Genomic DNA, 19,268 nt, shown 5'->3' with positions numbered 1-19,268 from the left:
GCTGACAGATTGAAGGTTGCCAGCAACGACTTTTGCAGGAGCTGTAAGGACATCGGAGAAGAAGAGACTATAGAACACCTTCTGTGTGTGTGTGTCCCGCAGTAGCAGATAGAAGGAGTTCTACTTTAGGTTCTCATTTCTTTGAGAACCTGTCTGGTTTATCGGATGTGAACATTCGCAAGTTATTGGGCTTTTTAAAGCGATCTGGATGGTTCAACGGTTGGAACTAGAAGATATGTTCCTTCCTCTGTTCCTGTGGTATCACAATGGACGAAAACGTCTAAGTGAGTCTGATGGCAGAGTGCCACTTAAACCTTACCTAACCTAATATATATACATACCAAACTATTTAGTAGAAATTCAACGACTCTATGCCCTTACATACAGCGTAACACTATATTAATTGTTTCTTTGGCTTTAAACAAATTAAATGTTAAATTAAAATGTTTAGTATTTTATAGGGTAGTGTGCTTAAAAACCGCTGTAAGGGGTTTACATATATACCAAAAAATTAAGAAAATAGGTTTGCATAAAATATAAAAAATGTTCTCACTACGTTGAGTAACATTTGGCGTCTAAGCAATACAAACAGCTTAATACACGAAATAGGTGTTTTTTGGCATCGACTTATTAAAAAACAAGTAAAAAGGCGTTAAGCTCGGCCGGGCCGAACTTTGGATACCCACCACCTCGGATATATATGTGAACCACCTTTCCTCAAAATCCGGTGCAAAATTCATACCTTATGCCCCATTGCAGCTATATCAATATATGTTCCGATTTGGACCAGATACCAATAAGTAAAAGTTATTGTTCAATTGTATATAACAAAATATTGGTCTTTTTAGTAGTTATATCTAAAAATAAACCGATCGTATGACACGGATGTCGAAAAGCATAATATAAGTCAGTGTGTCAAATTTCAGTGCAATCGGATTAAAAATGCGCCTTTTTTGGGGCCAAGACTTTAAATAGAGAGATCGGTCCATAAGGCAGCTATATGCAAATCTTGATCGATCTAGATCAAATTGCAGAAATATGTAGAGGGGCTTAACTTAACTCTTTGTCCCAAATTTCGGCAACATCGGACAATAAATGCGCTTTTTATGGCCCCAAAACCTAAAACCGAGAGATCGGTCTATATGACAGCTATATCCAAATGTGGACCGATCTGAGCCATATTGACGGAGGATGTCGAAGGGCCCAACACAACGTACTGTTCAGCAAAATTGGATGATAAATGTGGCTTTTATGGGCCTAAGACCCTAAATCGGAGGATCGGTCTATATGGCAGCTATATCCAAATCTTTACCGATCTAGGCCAAATTGACGAAGAATATCGATGGACCTAAGACAACTCACTGTCCCAAATTTCAGCAAAATCGGATAATAAATGTGGCTTTTATGGGCCTAAGACCTTAAATCGGAGGATCGGTCTATATGGAAGCTATATCCAAATCTGGACCGATCTGGGCCAAATTGACAGAGGATGTCGAAGGGCCTAACACAACTCACCGTCCCAAATTTCAGCAAAATCGGATAATAAATGTGGTTTTTATTGGCCTAAGACCCTAAATCGGTGGATCGGTCTATATGGGGGCTATATTAAGATATAGTCCGATATAGCCCATCTTCGAACTTAACCTGCTTATGGACAAAAAAAGAATCTGTGCAAAATTTCAGCTAAATATCTCTACTTTTGAAGACTGTAGCGTGATTTCAACAGACAGATGGACAGACGGACGGACATGTCTAGCTCGTCTTAGATTTTTACGCTGATCAAGAATATATATACTTTATAGGGTCGGAAATGGATATTTCGATGTGTTGCAAACGGAATGACAAAATGAATATATCCCCGTCCGTCGGTGGTGGGTATAAAAACTCCAAGAATCCAAATGGGTCTAAACGGGCAAAACATTTTGTAACCTACGTATAGTCGAGGATCCCCTGAATTAGAAAAATCGGGATTCGAAGCTGGATTCGCTTAAATATTCAACTGTATCTCCTGGTTTTTCTAAAAAAACCTAAAAATTTAATAGTCGCCAGAAATTTATTATTTTAAGATAGGACAAACTATGATTTCCACTGAAGCAAGTTTGGAAAAAGAGTTCAACGCCTGAAACAGATAGGTTTAAAATTCAAGGTTATACGTCTTATAGTCTTGTCGAAAATATTTGCACAAAAATCATGCAAAATCATGTTAGTTTGAAAAACCAAAAAAGTGTATGTTCATGAACCTACTACAACTAGGTTATATGTCCTAAGACCATTTTTTCTGGAATATGAAAGAGAATTTAATTCCCTTTCGAATAGAGTGTAATCCTTTGTTATAGCTTGAAATTTCAATTTTGAATTAAACGTCACTTTGTAGAGAAGTTTAACATGGCAGGATACCTCACAAATGTAGCTATACAGTTAATAGACGGAAACGGAACATACTTGACACGGTAGTTGAGCGTCAAGATAGAAGTTTTAGTGGCAAATTTCAACCAGATCGGGGGGTGGGTATGGTAAGGTTAAGCTAGGTTTAAGTGGCAGTCTGCCTATCACAGGAACAGAAGAAGGAACATGTCTTCTAGTTCCTACCGTTGAATCATCCAGATCGCTTTAAAAAGCCCAATAATTTGCGAATGTTCACATGCGATAAACCCTACAGGTTCTCAAAGAAATGACAACCTAAAGTGGAACGCCTTCTAACTGCTAATGCGTGACACACACAACAGAAGGTGTTCTATAATCTCTTCTTCCCCGATGTCCTCACAGCTCCTGCAAAAGTCGTTGCTGGCAGCCTTCGATCTGTCAGCATGTTTTCCGTTTAAACAGTGACCTGTCATGACGAACGCAATGGCTGAGACGTCTGTTCTAGCCAATGACAGCAAAGCGGTAGACCTCTTCAAGTCTAGATTAGACTATATTGGTTTGGAATACTCACAGCCCCCTCTTTGTGACCATCTATCATTCGTTGTCCTTCGGGCCCGGACCAAAAAATTTAGCTTACATGTCGCTAGAGGCATGCCCACAGATTCCAGTGCCCTGGAATGCGTAGGGCAGTTCCTAGTCTCGCAAGCTCACCCGCTAAACAATTCACTGGCCCGTCACCCAGAACAGGTGAATTTTGAACTGTTCAACCATTTCGTTGAGAGATCTGCGACGAGGACGGGTTTTCTGCTCAGAAATACGTTCTCCAGCGATTAATTGCCTGCCTGGCTGTCTGAGAAGATATTTATGCCAATCGTCGTAATGACATTATATCTTAGCTATTCCACAACTTCCTTAATTGCAAGGATCTCTGCTTGATACACACTGCAGTGATCTGGTAATCTTCTCGATATGACCAGTTCTACATCTTTAGAGAACACCCCAAAGCCCACCTGGTCGTTTAGTTTGGAACCATCCATATAGAAGTCTATGTAACTTATGTTGCCAGTGATATCGTAGTTCCGACCGGTTTTATCAGGAAAAGTGGTACAGTATTTTTTATCAAAAAACGGCTCAGGTATAGTGTAATCCACACTTCTTGTATCAAGGATAACACAGTGTCCGTAGCCACCTTTAACTCACGGCAGTGGTTGCTACAATTTGTCTAGCCGCAATGTCCAGAGGCATTAGATGTAGCATTAAATTCAATGCATCAGATGGTGTCTTCCGCACTGCGGCTGTGATGCACAAACAAGCTATCCTTTGGATCCAGTTAAGTATTGAGCAGTAGGTGGATTTTTGAAACGCCGTCCACCAGACCACAACACCATACAGCATTACAGGTCTGACAACTGCAGTATATACCCAATGCATGCCACGCGGTCTAAGCCAACAACTTTTGCCTAGGGCTCTCTTACAGGTTAATAGGGCAAGAGTTGCCTTTCTTGCCCTTTCCAAATTGTTGTATTTGCAGTTCAATTTCCTGTCCAGCCAAACACCCAGGTATTTTGTGCTTTCTGTAAATGGAACATTCTCTCCACCCAAGGAGACAAGTTCCACTGTAGGCAACTTGTATCTCCTGATGAGAAGAACTACTTCTGTCTTGCACGGATTTATACCTAGACCATTTTCGGTTGCCCACTATGCTGTTGCACGTAGAGCTTCCTGAAGTATATCTCTTAGAGTGCTGGGAAACATTCCCCTAAAACCAATTGCCATGCCATCAGCATACTCGACCACGTTCACACCTTTTTTTTCCAAAGACAATAATATATTGTAAATGCCTATATTCCAAATTAGAGGAGACAGTACACCTCCTTGAGGTGTTCCTCTGCTGACCCATCCACAGATCCCAAGCCTGCTGTAATGCATTTATTAGTTATTGTTATTAATAAACTTTCTTACGGTAGAGTTGATGCCTAGAAACTCCAAATCCTTCATGATTGACCTCGGTTTTACATTATTTAAAGCACCTTTAATGTCAAGAAATGCTTCCATTGTATATTCTTTGACAGCATTAGAACCCTCTATGTAGCCGACTAGATCGTGAAGGGCTGTTTCAGTGGATTTACCTTTACTATATGCATGCTGCTGCCACGACTGGCGATCTCAAGAAACCTTTTTCCTAAGATATGTTTCTACCAACCTCTAATGAGTCTTCAGTATATAGAATGACAGACTTATAGGACGAAAATCGTTCGCCTTCGTGTGGTAGGGTGTTCCTGCTTTCGTAATGAAAATGACCTTCGCGTGTCTCCATCCCACAGGTACATATGACATTGTGATACAAGCATAGTATATCTCACTAAACCAGGGAACCAGTCTGTCAGACACAGCTTGTAATTCAACCGGTAATAAATCATCAGGGCCTGGCGACTTAAAGAAATCGAAACTTCTTATCGCCCAAAGGATTTTCGGCTCGAAAACAATTTCCCTAAAGTCCTCCTACGAATGCATATCAGCGACAACCTCTTCTGGCGCCACGTTGGCCACGTCGTTATACCAACCAGCTCTGGGGTCCCCCATGGCGTTCGCTGTTTGCCCCTTGGCTTGGCACTAGGGCATGCTGACACAAGCGAGTCATTCAGGGCCTTCGTGATTCGCTTGACCACCATGTCAATATCCTTCATAGTTTCCACCTCCTTTTCTAGTCTAGATGGGATAGTGGTGCTGAATTTGTGCCGAAATTTATCCCAATCCGCTTTTCTTCTGTTTAGCCGAGGGACCACTTCTGCAGTATTTTCTCCAAGACAAAACTAATATAACGATGATCGGAGAAGCTGTGGGCATCCAACACTTCCCAGTTGCATATTCTTCTTCCGGTACAAAGGTAATATCTAGTACCTCCTGCCTTTTCCTGGTAATAAAGGTCGATTTATCCCCTTTATTACAAATCGCCATATTGAAACTTAAAATATATTAAATAAGCAGCCCACCCCCTTCATTGGCATTCTAACTTCCCCATATCTGGTGATGTGCATTAGCATCACTTTCTACAATGAGGCTTTTCTTCCCTACAGAAGCGGAAGAACCAGCGACATAAAGTTTGAAGGCGGCATCTCTGAATCGTGTACCATATATAGGGAAGACAGCCAGTAATGAGACTTATTTATTTCAAGAATACAGGATCTGTGACTTTCATTCTCCTTGGCAGGGGGATTTACGGTCTGTCTCTTCGGTCTCTTCCAGTCGGTGGTTGAAAGATTAGGATTACATTCCCTTAGTCTTCCAAGTATCGCTTCAGGATCTGAGGGAATCCTTGGTATCCAAGCATGCGCCATGGTCGAGAAGGAATATTTTCCTTCTGAACTAAATCTAATGCTGCACCTGGCCAAATCTCACCAATTTTTTTAGCGCACAACGATACATTTCAATTGAGCGTTGATCGCCGAAGGCAATTATTCCGTATCGGCATCGATGCCAGCCTGCATCGTCACAAACTTCAGGAGACCAGGAAATTCCGCAAGGACATCGGAGTATACTGATGACAGGCCATTGATTATCCCACTACAATTACTCCTAGGTATGCAGCTTTCTGGTTAATTGCGGTGCAGTTTCCGAATCTAGACGTGTAGTCTTTGGGGTAGCCTGTGCAACGAATTCCCGAGCCCAATTTAGGGTATTTCTCTCCCAATTAGTGAGAGTCTTAGTATCATTCGCATCAAGCCTCTCAATAAACCTGAGAGCGATGTGTCTTCTGATATTCCAACCACTAAAAGATCATGTTGGTTTGTCGGGGAAAGCCGATGGCCTAGGCAAATTATAGGCATGCGAAGAAAGAATAGTTAAGTCCTTGTCCTTTTGACTCGAACCAGGCTTCTTCCTCAAAAGCCCCTGCTGTCCAGTCGTCTGTCGGCTAAGGGAGCCTGGAGCAGCAGCTCCACCAGTCGAGGTGCAGTAGCAGACAACATGCTACAGCCTGATACCACCACCGCAGCTGTTGGGTCTTTGGAGTTCATTCTAAGCCTACTCCCGGGCAATAGATCTGCCGCTCCACTGGAAACAGACGCAGATCATCGACCACCTAATGAAAACCTCTATCGCAGCTATCCTTGAGTGGCTTAAATTTTTCTTAGAAAAATAATGACTTATTGCGAGTTACAGGAAATTTCTTGCGAAGTGAAATAACAATACGTCCGCTCCACTCAACGGTTCAAACAAGAATTTGCCTGGCGACTTAAAGGAGTCGAAACTTCTTATCACCCAAAGGGATTTTCGGCTCAGACACAATTTCCCTAACAGCCTCATATGAATGCATATCAGTGACAACCTCGTCTGGCGCCCTGTTGTCCGTTGGAGAATTTCCCGAAAAATGTGTATCAACGAGTAGTTCTAGTGTTTCCTCACTAGATATTGTCCATACATTCTCTGACTTCTGAATATATCCCACCGTAAGATTATGGGTAATGTTTTTTTTTTGCGTTTAAAATTTTGATAGATACAGATACTACTTCTTATGTCTGGGAATTTTGTGTTTCAAATAAGTAGATATTTTACGCGATATCGAGAAACTGCAGCGTATACTTTTTTACATCTTCCATATTTTGTGTGAAGCGATGTGAATGTGTGATTTGCTCGCCACACAGCCCACTGAATGTCCTACTCAAATATTGTAACTGGTGGGTTAACGTGAGTTCAAAGAAACCAAAAAGGAAGACCTATTGCGGCAGTACATTTGCAATTCAATGGCTTCTTGTTTATCATCCTTAACGTGATCTTATCGCAGCTGTTGACGACATTAACACTTCATATACCTCCGCCGTATAATATTCCATCGAATTATGATGATGATGGTGCCTTTTATTCTATCACAGCATCGTAAAAGAGAAAACAAAAAATGTGAAAGAAATGTATAGAGCACGTAAAGAGAGCAGCGCAGAGCAGGGTAACAGTGCAAAACACTCTCCACCGCAACAACAACAAACAGCCTAATAGAGAGCAAAAGAGCTTTATTCCATTTCAAATCCTCACTCTTTCTGCTCCACCCACAAAAGAAAAGCTTACCAATGCCACAACTCTCGACGACACTGCATCCTTGCTGTGTTGTTCAGTCATTGCAGCTTCTTCATTTAGGACGGTTCTTAGTTCGCATCGTTAACGGCTACATTCTGACGGGTAGACATCATCCTGTTCTTGTTGTTAGTGTTTGCCTTTGTGTTCATTTGCCAAAAGTGACATCCCCAATAGCTCCCTCCCGACCCACCCCACCCGAGTTATCACACTCGTTCATTGTTACGGATAGGTCAGAAATGAATGAGAAATGGGAATTTTGTGAAACAACAATAAATCCATGGAAACTTTCCAATTCCATAAAAAGGATTGCGACACAAGTTTGATTGATTGAAGAGGTCTGTTCCGGTCGTTCGTTCCTTCGGTCGGTTATCAGTTTAACTGTTGGTACGTCGCCGAACGCGTGAGAGTGTTTCTCAGGTCTCCTTTCCTTCCCCTCGTTTGAACGTGCGTGTATGCGTTTACATCCAAAGGCATTTAATACAGATTCATTTTCCCGTCGGTTAATCGTAAAAAATTCCAATCGAACTAAAGTGTCTTTCTCCTCTCTTGGCTCCGTTGAAGTGTTGTGCGCGCAAATATTTCTTTTTTTTATGGATAATCGATGTGAAGCAGATTTGTCAATTGTTTCGATGACAATTGAATTGTGAATTGCAAATTCGAGCGATAAAACCTGAATACCATCAAGTAAATATGTGTTTATACAACAACAACAAATACGACAAACACAAATATACACCACCTATTCTAAATTCAATGAAATATCTCTGCCATAATGTCACAGCCGATATAGGAAAGGATTCGAATTACACATCGTGGCATTCTATAAGTGCACCATAGGCCATATGACCCGTTTTCCTGGCCAAAAGTCATTTTGACACATGATGTTAGAAGATTTATGAATTTTAAAATGCGCACATATGTGTACCTTAAGGCTCTATCAGGCTTAATGTTTTTTGTCTTATGAAACTAACACAAGACGATCACATTTCAAAATAGCACACTTTTTTTTAGATTAGAGCGGTGCTCTATTTCTTCTGACAAAACCATAAAGAAATCAGACGTTTTTGCTGATGCAGTCTGATGAAAGCAACGCCATCACAACTTTATGATTTGGCCAGCTTTCTCACAACTGTAACAATCTTTACCCATTATTATGTGGTAGCAGAAATGGGGAATTTTGACACACGTAATGAAATATCAATGATACATAAAAAGTGGCATGTCATAAGACAAGAACATGTAGTGTGATAACAGTTTTAATGAGTGATTTTGACATCAGTTAAAATCGTATTAACGGTTCTATACCTAAAGTACAAAAGGAGATATATCAATATCTAGCAAAGGCTGTTATAACCCTTTAAAAGTAATTACCCGTGTAAAACCTTTGAAGACTTTTCTCAAAGAGAGAGAGAGAGCCTTATTTCATTAGATCTAATTAAAGCAGATCTTGAAAAGATTAAACAAGTTCTGCGAAAAGATTAAAGTCAAAAAAGGTTAATTCGTAATAACTAAATTTTAATTCGAAGTCGAGTTCTTTTAGACAGACTTTCATTGTTGGTGCATATGGATTCGACGAACAAGCTATAACTTATTGAACAAATTGCTGATGTTGTTGTAGACACATCTTGGATACTTGCTTGTGGGGGTTGCGATCCTTCGCCAGAGGTGTACAAAATAAAAACGAGATTGTATGTGTGATGTATTCTCTTTAAATCTCTTTAATTCTTTCCGTGAGTAGGTAAGGTTGAAAAGAGGGTGCCGATATTAATCCGCCCCATGCTACGATGGACATACACCTATGCCAGTAATCGGGATGTTGTGCGCTTGTTCCGCGAGTAAAAGTACAATGATTTGACGAAACAAATAAAGTTTTTTAAAAGTAAAAAAAATTAAATACATTTATCGTTCTTGTTTGCGTTAAATCAGAATAAAACTTTGTTTTTAAATTGAAAATAGAACAAGTAAAAACTTGTTCGGCCAGGCCGAAACTTATTTACCCTTCACCATGGATCGCATTTGTCAAGTTATTTTGCCTATATCTTTTTATAGGCAAACAAAGGATAATGAATAAGAATTTCTATGGTATTTGTTTGTTATGAGACGATTAAGGCCATACTTGGTTCGGCAGTTGGAAACCAAAGCGGAATTCAGTGTTCAAAATTTCTGCCAAACCGGATAAGATTTGTACTTTATAGTGGCTTAAGATGTAAAATAGGAAGATCAGTTTAGATGGGGGATATAACAGGTTATGGTTCGGACTATATTTAACATGCAACGTTAAAGGTCATTGAAGATGTCGTTGTGCAAAATTTCAGCCAAATCGGATAAGAATTGTTCCCTCAATGGGCTATAGACCATGTTTGGCAAAGTTACTGAAAGTCAAAATAAACCACTTTATGCAAAATTTCAGCCAAATCAGTTGATAATTGCTCCCTCTAGTGGCTCGTAAAATGAAGATCCATAATCGGTGTATACGGGAGCTATAACAGGTTATGAACCGATTTGAACAATACTTGGCGCTGTTGTTAAAACAAAGCACTTCATGCAAAATTCAGCCAAATCGGATAATAAAGGGTGATGTTTTAGCTATTATCTTTTTGGCAACACTGGTTTAAACAGCTTACGCACGTTTCATGTTTTGTTTCACTGTCAAACATCTTCAGTTTGGTCTATAATTTAACCATGAATCGTTCTACAAACGAACAAAACGCTTGCCAACTATTGAATTTTATTGTCAAAATGTGCGGTATGTTACGAAAGTTCATCGCGCGCTTATTTCACATTCGGAACTGGTCAATTAGCCGCTATTTAAAGCTCTCTTGTAGTACTCCAGTGACACAAATATACAGAAGTCCTATTTAAATCTGTACCAATTTTCATAAAATTCCATGTCTCCTTCATCATATATTTTACCCGCCTCGTATTAACTTCGTTTAAATTTTTAACAAGCAAATTCTATCATCTGACCCATAGTGCAGTGTTGGAGAGTGTATGCGGTGTATGTTATTGTTATTATAATATCTGACAAATGAGCATCGTCGTGTGATTCAGAATTGTTTATGGTTGTGACATAACTCGGTCAGTTGGTCGTTGACATATCTTTGTCACATGTTACGCATAGTTAATGATAACATACACACTTAAACACGAATGTCCCCATGATTGTATGCATACTTATACACGCACCTAAAATGTGCGTAGCAGTGTGTGCGTGTGTGTGTATATATATACGCAGGTACTTTCCATTTCATCGCATTCTATCCCATTTCTTTGACCCCTTCTGAAGTTATACAAAGTGTCTAAAGCCACAATTATCTTTATTCAGGGTCATATTCATATTCAGGTATTTGCATGAGCGATCAGTTTTAGTTCCTAACAACAACAGGGAGTCGTTGCATTTTTTTGGAACGAAATGAATACCCTACACCACAATCGTGGTCAGGGTATTATAACTTTGTGCATTTGTCTTTAATCCCTAAAAAGAGAAGAAAAATTTGGTGCGTCTATCTGTTGGGTTGCCCAAAAAGTAATTGCGGATTTTTTAAAAGAAAGTGAATGCATTTTTAATAAAACTTAGAATGAACTTTGATCAAATATACTTTGTTTACACTTTTTTTCTAAAGCAAGCTAAAATTAACAGCTGATAACTGACAGAAGAAAGAATGCAATTACATAATCACAAGCTGTGAAAAAATTTGTCAACGCCGACTATATGAAAAATCCGCAATTACTTTTTGGGCAACCCAATAGTTAGGTGGGTACACCAAATTGACGGAAAAAATATATACTTTTCTATAACTCAGTTTACTTTTATAATCCAGAACGCCCCGCATATACGGCAAGGTGACCCAATCAAGGTTAGGGCTTAGAGTTTTGAAAAAGGTCGGACAAAAAGTCGATTTTTCTTAAAAAAAGTCTCACAATGATTATTTTCCACTTTACAAAAGAATAAAAACAATTAAGTAAATCGGGTGGAGATTAATTTTTGAAATCCTATACTATAGTGAAGAAAAGCCTGCCTGTGTTTGGTTTTTTTGTAGAATAATAAGACTTTGTAGGGTGACAGAAACTGACACTTGAATTTGAGGAAAAATAGAGAAGAATATCTCCGAGCCATTCAGTACCAAGCGAGGTTGCAAACAACGAAACAATCTGTCAAGTGATCTTCTATCTCTTTGCCTCCATAGAATAATATACATATATGTAAATATATTTATACATATATATTATATGTTATATATATATATATATATATATATATATATATATATATATATATATATATATATATATATATATATATATATATATATATATATTTTTTTTTTTTTTTTTTTCCTTTTTCTGACCGTTCTATGTTACGGTACTCTAACTGCGTTTTCTTCACTTTGAGTACCAACTGTTAATGAATTTTCCACATTTTTTGAACGACTTGACTTACTGTATCTAGTTTTTCGCACACCCTAAAAATTGGCTTTTTGCAGGAATAGTGCTTTCATGCGAAATATCAGTACATGTTTGCCACTTTCATAACGGTAATTCGCAGTGTATATCCAATAAAAATTGCTATAAGCCATCAACTAGCTTTCATTTTATGCTCTAACTGTATATCTTATGGCAGATATACTCAGGTATCTATTTGCATTTTACACAGATACAGATTTGGAATTAAAAATGGAGCAAAGTCTCATATTTGCATTTACTTTCTATATAAGATAGTCCTTTGAATTAACAGACGGATGTTCAGCAGGTGCGTTTGACGAAGACACCTGGTTCGAGTCTGAAGGACAAGGCCTATCCTATTCTTTCTTCGCATGCCTATGCCAATGGCCTTTCCAGGCAAACCAACACGATCATTAGGAGGTTGGAATAATAGAAGACGCATCGCTCTCAGGTTTATTGAGAGGCTTGGTGCGAATGATCCTAAGACTCTCACTAATAGGGAGAGATTTCCTAAATTGGGCTCGGGAATTCGTTGCACAGGCTACCCCAAAGCCTACACGTCTAGATTCAGAAACTGCACCGCAGTCAGCGAAAAGGCTGCGGTCACCTGGAGGTCATCCCATGCCTAAAAGAACTAGGGCTAACAATAGTAAGATGTTTCCAAGAACCTTTGCTAATGTCTCTGGGGAGAGGAGGAGGAACAGGCCTGCATACCTAGGAGTAATTGAAGTGGGATAGTCAATGGGCTGTTATCAGTATACTCCGATGTCCTTGCGGAATTTCCTGGGTCTTCTGAAGTTTGTGACAATGCAGGCTGACATTGAAATGTATCGTTGTGCGCTAAAAATATTGGTGAGATCTGGCCAGGTGCTGCATTAGATTTAGTCCAGAAGGAAAATATACCTTCTCGACCAATGGCACATGCTTGGATACCAAGGATTCCCTTAGATCCTCAAGCAATACTTGGAAGACTAAGGGAATATAATCCCAATCTTTTAACCACCGACTGGAAGATTTGTAGATTGGATGAGTCTGATGATGACAGGAGACATGCAGTATTCGTACTAAACACCGGCTGTATACTACGGATTCAACAAGTTGAAACTGAACTGGGGAATCAGGAGACGACTCAGCAGTTGTTGCTGAACACTTACCTGAGGAACTATCGACCACATCGCTACAGGAGGAGACTGAAAATCCCCGTGCCACAATCGGGACAGGAGGGCTGGCATCGAAATGGGTCCCGACAAGTCCTGTGTGGGTGGGTAACAAAGTTGGGCTCAAGATGTGAGCCGAGTAAGCACGGAACTCAAAAAGTACTTCGACAACAGCAGCTAGTGAAGCATTTAAGAGGAATCATTCACAACGCAAGTGTCCAGTGTCCTGGGGAAGAGTAGTTCCACAGCTTTCTCACCTGCATCTGGATACGTACGGGAGCTCATATTGCAAGATCTAACGAATTTTGTGAGGATGAACTCCTGGTGGAATCAGTAGACGAGGCTAACACAACAATGTGAAAGTTCTGAATCAGGACTATGTCCCGGTTTCTACAGATAAATCTCCACCATATTAGGGCCGGCACTAAAGGTCCTCCTGATGGCAGGAGGTTTTGACTTGGTTCTTATTTCTTAGGAACCATGGGAGTGTGGTGTAATAAACAACTCAAGGGTACGGGGGAATGGGAGACACAGAGCCTGTATTCTAGTGAAGTTTAGTCTAAATGTTTTTCTTCTTCCGTCGCTAAGCAATGAAGATTTAGTAGTAGCGAGCCTTGAATAAAACTAATTTCGTTACTGGCTGTCTTCCCTATATATGGCACACGATTCAGGGCCTTCAAGCCTTAAGTTACTGGTTGACGCCGATTTTGCAGAGAAAAAGAGCCTAATTGTAGGAAGTGGTGCTAATGCACACCACCAGATATGTAAAAGTTCAGGCTAGTTTGAAGTCCCTGAATGACTCACTTGCGTCAGCATGTCCTAGTGCCAAGCCAAGGGGCAAACAGCGACCGCCATGGTGAACCCCAGAACTGGTTGGTCTAAGGAAGGACTGCAGAAAACTCTTCAACGGAGCAAAAGCCACAAGAGCACCACACGATTGGGACATCTATAAGGCTGAGCTAAGAAAAATTATGGGCGAGCTAAGAAGGATTTAGGAAAAATCCTGGGTAGAATTCTGCAGCTTCGTGGAGGATACATCTGAGACCTCTAGACTAAGGAAGATTCTGTCCTGAATATACGGTGCGGTTTATTCATAAGTCGGAAAATGTATGGATAACGACTAGAGAGAAAACACTAGAACTACTCGTTGATACACATTTCCCGCTAAATTGTTGTCACTGGTATGCATTCGTCGGAGGCTATTAGGAAAATTGTGTCTGTGCCGAAAATCCTTTGGGCGATAAGTGTATCACCGGTTGTATTACAAGCTGTGTATGATAGACTGGTTGCCTGGCTTAGGAAGACATTCTCTGCTTGTATCAGAATGTCATACATACATGTGCGATGGAGGGACACAAAGTTCGTCTTCATTCCGAAAGCAGGAAAAACTTACCACACGAAGGTGAAAGATTTTTGTCCTATTAGTCTGTCATCCTTTATGCTGAAGGCTCTTGCGAGGTTGATAGAAACATATCTTAGGGCAAAGATCCCCTGGAGATAGCCTGTCGCGGCAGCGGTATGCATATAGTAAAGTAAGGAGTTTCTAGTCATCAGCTCTACCGTAGGAAAGTTTATTAATAACTTACTTACTAAAAACTGCGTTACGGCAGGCTTGGGGTCAATGGATCTAAAAAGATGGGCCAGTAGAGGAACACCTCGGGGAGGTGTACTGTCTCCTCTTCTTTGGAACGTAGCCATTAACAATATATTATGGTCTCTGGAAGAAAAAGGTGTAAAAGTGGTCGCGTATCCTGATGTGGCAATTGCGGTCAGGGAAAAGATTCCCAGCACTCTAAGAGATATACTTCAGGAAGGTTTATGTGCAACAGCATAGTGGGCTACCGAAAATGGTCTAGGTTTAAATCCGTTCAAGACGGAAGTAGTTCTTTTCAGCAGGAGATACAAGTTGCCTACAGTGGAACCTGTCTCCTTGGGAGGAGAGAATATTCCATTTACAGAAAGCACAAAATACCTGGGTGTTTTGCTGGACAGGCAATTGAACTTCAAATCCAACATTTTGGAAAGGGCAAGAAAGGCAACTCTTGCCCTATTAACCTGCAAGAGAGCCATTGGCAAAAGTTGGGGTTTTAGACCACGTGTCATGCATTGGGTATATACTGCAGTTGTCAGACCTATAATGCAATATGGTATTGTGGTCTGGTGGACGGCGCTTCAAAAGTCCGCCTGCTTAACCGGATCTAAAGGACGGCTTGTTTGTGCATCACAGCCGCATTGAGGACGACAATATCTGATGCACTGCATTTAATGCTACATATTTTGCCTCTGGACATTGTGGTTAGACAAATTGCAGCGAACACTGCCGTAAGGCTTAGGGCACTGTGTTATCATTGATACAATGTCCGAAGTTCCAGGCAGAGTCACTTTTGAAAAAAAGTATCACTATTCCTGATAGAAACGATTGGAACTACGATATCCCTGGTAACAGAAGTTTCATAGACTTCTATACGAATGGTTCGAAATTAAACGACCAGGTGGGCTTTGGGGTGTACTCTAAAGACCTAAAACTGGTTACCCGACCACAGCAGTGTGTATCAAGCGCATATCCTTGCAATTAATAAAGTGGTGGAATGGCTAAGATATAATGTCATTTCGATGATTGGAATAAATATCTTCTCAGTCATTCAGCCTTTAAATTCCTGGAGAACGTATTTCTGAGAAAAAACCGTCCTCGACTATCGCAGATCTTCCAACGGGATGGCTGAACAGTTCAAAATTCATCTGTTCTGGTTGCCGGCCCAAAGAGATATTCCAATGAATTGTAATGCCGAAGAGCTTGCGAGACTAGTGACTACCCTACACATTCAAGGGATACTAGAATCTGTGGGTATGCCTCTAGCGACATGTAAGCTAAGTTTTCAGGACAAGGCCCGAAAGACAACGAATTATAGATCACAAAGAGGAGGCATTCCAAAACTATGTGGCCTAATCTAGACTTGAAGAGGTCTACTGCTTTGCTGTCATTGGCAGAACTGACGTCTCAATCATTGTATCCGTCATCACAGGTTACTGTCTAATCAGAAAACATGCTGACGGACTGATGGTTGCTAGCAACGACTTTTGCAGAAGCTGTGAGGGCTTTGAAGAAAAAGAGACTATAGAACACCTTCTTTAGAAGGAGCTCCACTTTAGGTTCGCATTTCTTTGAGAACCTCTCTGATTTAGCGGGCCTTCAAAAGGCCCAACAACTTGCGAATGTTCAAATTGCAAATTTGCCCATGAACATTCCATTAAGAATCACACACAGAAAAAGTTAAAAATTTATGTGGTCAGTTTTTAGCATATTATTGTTGTCGCGACAATGTTATGATTGTGGTAAAAATATTCCAATTTGTATTATATAAATCAATTTTTGACTATTAAAAACAACAACAACCAACGAAATTTCCGAATATGGTCAAGATTTAACAAAATAGTATTGATGTCGTTTGCCACATTTAATTTTTTATTGTTTCAAAATATTGTACAGATTTAAAATATTATTTTTAACGAAATAATTGCTATACTATTATTAATATTGATAAGACTATTTTAAATAAAACTGAGGTGTTTAACTACAACATCTCAGTTTTACTTAGTTTTTTTGCAAACCCAGGTTCGAATCCCGCAGCAGGCCAATTTTTTAAACTATTTTAAGAAAATTCGTAGTAAAAATATATGTATTTCCTTTAAAATATTTTAAAAAGTCTTTTCTATATTTTTTAATTTAATTAAATCGACAAACCTATTGGTGTGCAGTATTGTTTATTGCGTTAATTCGTTATTAAGAAAGCGATGTCGATACCGAACATGAGATCATGAGTTCAAATCTCCTCAACCACCTTTGGATAAAACTAATAAAATTGTTCAAGAAGAGTACTAGGAGAGCAGCAAAGCAAGCAAGAAAAATATCGAAAAAAGGTGACTGACAAAATACACCATGTTTAAATTTCAACGGTAACTTGGTAAAATTTTAACATAGTATGAACGAAAATTCACAATGCATTTTGTAAAAAAATTAAAATAATTTAGTTAAATTTGACGATACTATTTTATCAATTAGCACTGCAGTTTGACCACATGTATTGTAGAATATTTCGTATTATATGATAAGAAGCGATAATACACCAAAATATATATTACACTGCCCAAATATGATTAAGTCTGCGAATAGGTGCAAAATTCTCACATATCAATGAATGCTGTCCGGTTCAAGTTTAAGCTGACTGATAAGGGGTTTCCTTTATTGCAGAGTCCAAACGGTGTGCCAAAGAGCGACACCTGTTTGGGGAGAAAATTTCGTATGGCAAGGTACCTCATAAATACCATCAGCATTAGGCGGGGATAACCACCACTGAACATTTTTTCTGATATTCTCCTAAGGATAGCGAATGCTCACATCGGCTAAATCAGCCAAGTGCTGAAAGAAATGAGAACTTAATGTGGAATTCCTTCTGACTACCAGTGCGCACAAAGAACATGTGAATTTTGAACTGTTCAGCCATTTCAGTGAGAGATCTGCGACATTCAAGGGGTTTATTTTTAAATTCAGAAATATGTTCCCCGGGGATTCAATGGCTGCCTGGCCCTCTGAGAAGATAAATATCGTCGTTTTGAAATTATATCTTTCATTTTCCGCTTGATACAAACTACAGTGATCAGGTAATCTTCTCGATATGACCAGTCCAAGTTCTTCAAATTACATATAAAGCCCATCCATCCATCTATATAGAAGTGCATGTAACTTCTATTACCAGGGATATTGTGGTTCCAATCGGTCCTATCAGGAATAGGCAATGTGTTATCTACCCTGCCTGGAACAGTTCTGGAGTCCGCTACACCGGCCGCTGTATGCCCCTTGGCTTGGCTCTTGGACTTGCTGACTCAAGAGAATCACTCACGGGCTTCGTGGTCCGCTTGACCATTATATCGATGTCCTCCGCAGTTCCACTTCCATTTCTGGTCTAGCAGGGATAGTCGCCAAGGGACCACTCCTACAGTACTTTCTCCAAGGCTTAATCATATATAACGATGATGAGAAAAGCTTTGGTCATGCTACACCTCCCACTCACATAGAATACCGGTAATATTCTCTGATACAAAGGTAACATCTACATGCGAAAAAATAATTCGTTTAACATAAAGGAAATTTTCGCCAAGAAAACTTCTTTTCTTAAAAACGTTGGACTTTGTTTACGATACAAGCACATGCTTTTGCGATAACTTCTTGCAGGAATTTGTGACAAATAAACATTTTTGTTACCTAGACAATGCCTTTCATTCTTGATATATAGAACATGTTATTCGCGATGTCAACTAGTTTTTCTTTATTTATAAATTTATTTAAAGTCAAACGTGCAAAATGGATGGTGCATATTGAAAAGGGTGCCAAGTTCAATTTAATGTTGCAACATAATTCAAACTCAAGTTTTTAGCAATTACAAGCAGATCTCAGTAGGTAATTCAAACTATTTCAGAATATATTTTTATATATTTCGACGTTATGATACACAATTATATTAAAAATCGTTTATATTCACACAACCCATTATGGTATTGTATTATGATCTACTGTAAATAAAATAAAAAATGTTGTTGTTGTTTTCGCACATTTAAATACCTGCACTGTGATGTATATGTCTTTATGCGTATATGTTACCAAACAATGTATATGCCTTAGAAATTCTTCTTGTGTTTTCTTGTACCGAACAGCCATTTTTGTGTTGCTCTAATGATTATTACTATTGGACATGCCAGCATTTTTATACCGAAACTACTCGTCCATCCACTGCTCAATATACTGAGTGCTCTTTGTTTAGTCAAAACAAAAAAATCTTGGGTGTGAAAATGCGCCTATCCTAGTGCTCGCCACCAGGGTAAACGCAGTTATTTGCAAGCCTATGGGTCTCTTTGTCAATATTTTCTTGTGTACGCTAAATTAATTTTCAGTAGAATGAGTATTTTTGCCAACCACTGGTCTCGTTTCTACTTACTTAACATGGCGATGTCCTAGGTGGAAAGTCCTTTCGCACAAGCATACCAATAGTTCAAAAATAGGTACTTATGCCTAAGCATACAAGTTGTCAAAAAATAATGACATATTATCTTAGTTGAACGTTGCTAAAAAATCATTACTTAGACCCAAACATGTTCGCGCCCTTTTCCACCACCACGTTCTAAATGCTCAGTTTCTTTTGAGAATACAAATTTTATATAAATTATTCAAATTATAAATGA

General features: G+C 39.4%; 1 protein-coding gene across 1 annotated transcript in view; it reads left to right on the top strand.

Annotated features, from left to right (window-relative positions):
* The first annotated feature begins 7,603 nt into the window (after positions 1 to 7,603).
* Positions 7,604 to 19,268, top strand: part of LOC106093635 (cell adhesion molecule Dscam2) — a 367,625-nt gene continuing 355,960 nt past the window's right edge. The window contains exon 1 of the mRNA XM_059365962.1: positions 7,604 to 7,940. The gene's annotated coding sequence lies outside the window, so the exon portion shown is untranslated. The remainder of the gene's footprint in view (positions 7,941 to 19,268) is intronic.

Source organism: Stomoxys calcitrans, chromosome 3 (assembly GCF_963082655.1).
Source record: "Stomoxys calcitrans chromosome 3, idStoCalc2.1, whole genome shotgun sequence".
In the NCBI taxonomy this organism is placed as follows: Eukaryota; Metazoa; Arthropoda; class Insecta; order Diptera; family Muscidae; genus Stomoxys; species Stomoxys calcitrans.
This window is presented reverse-complemented; position numbering and strand designations above follow the sequence as displayed.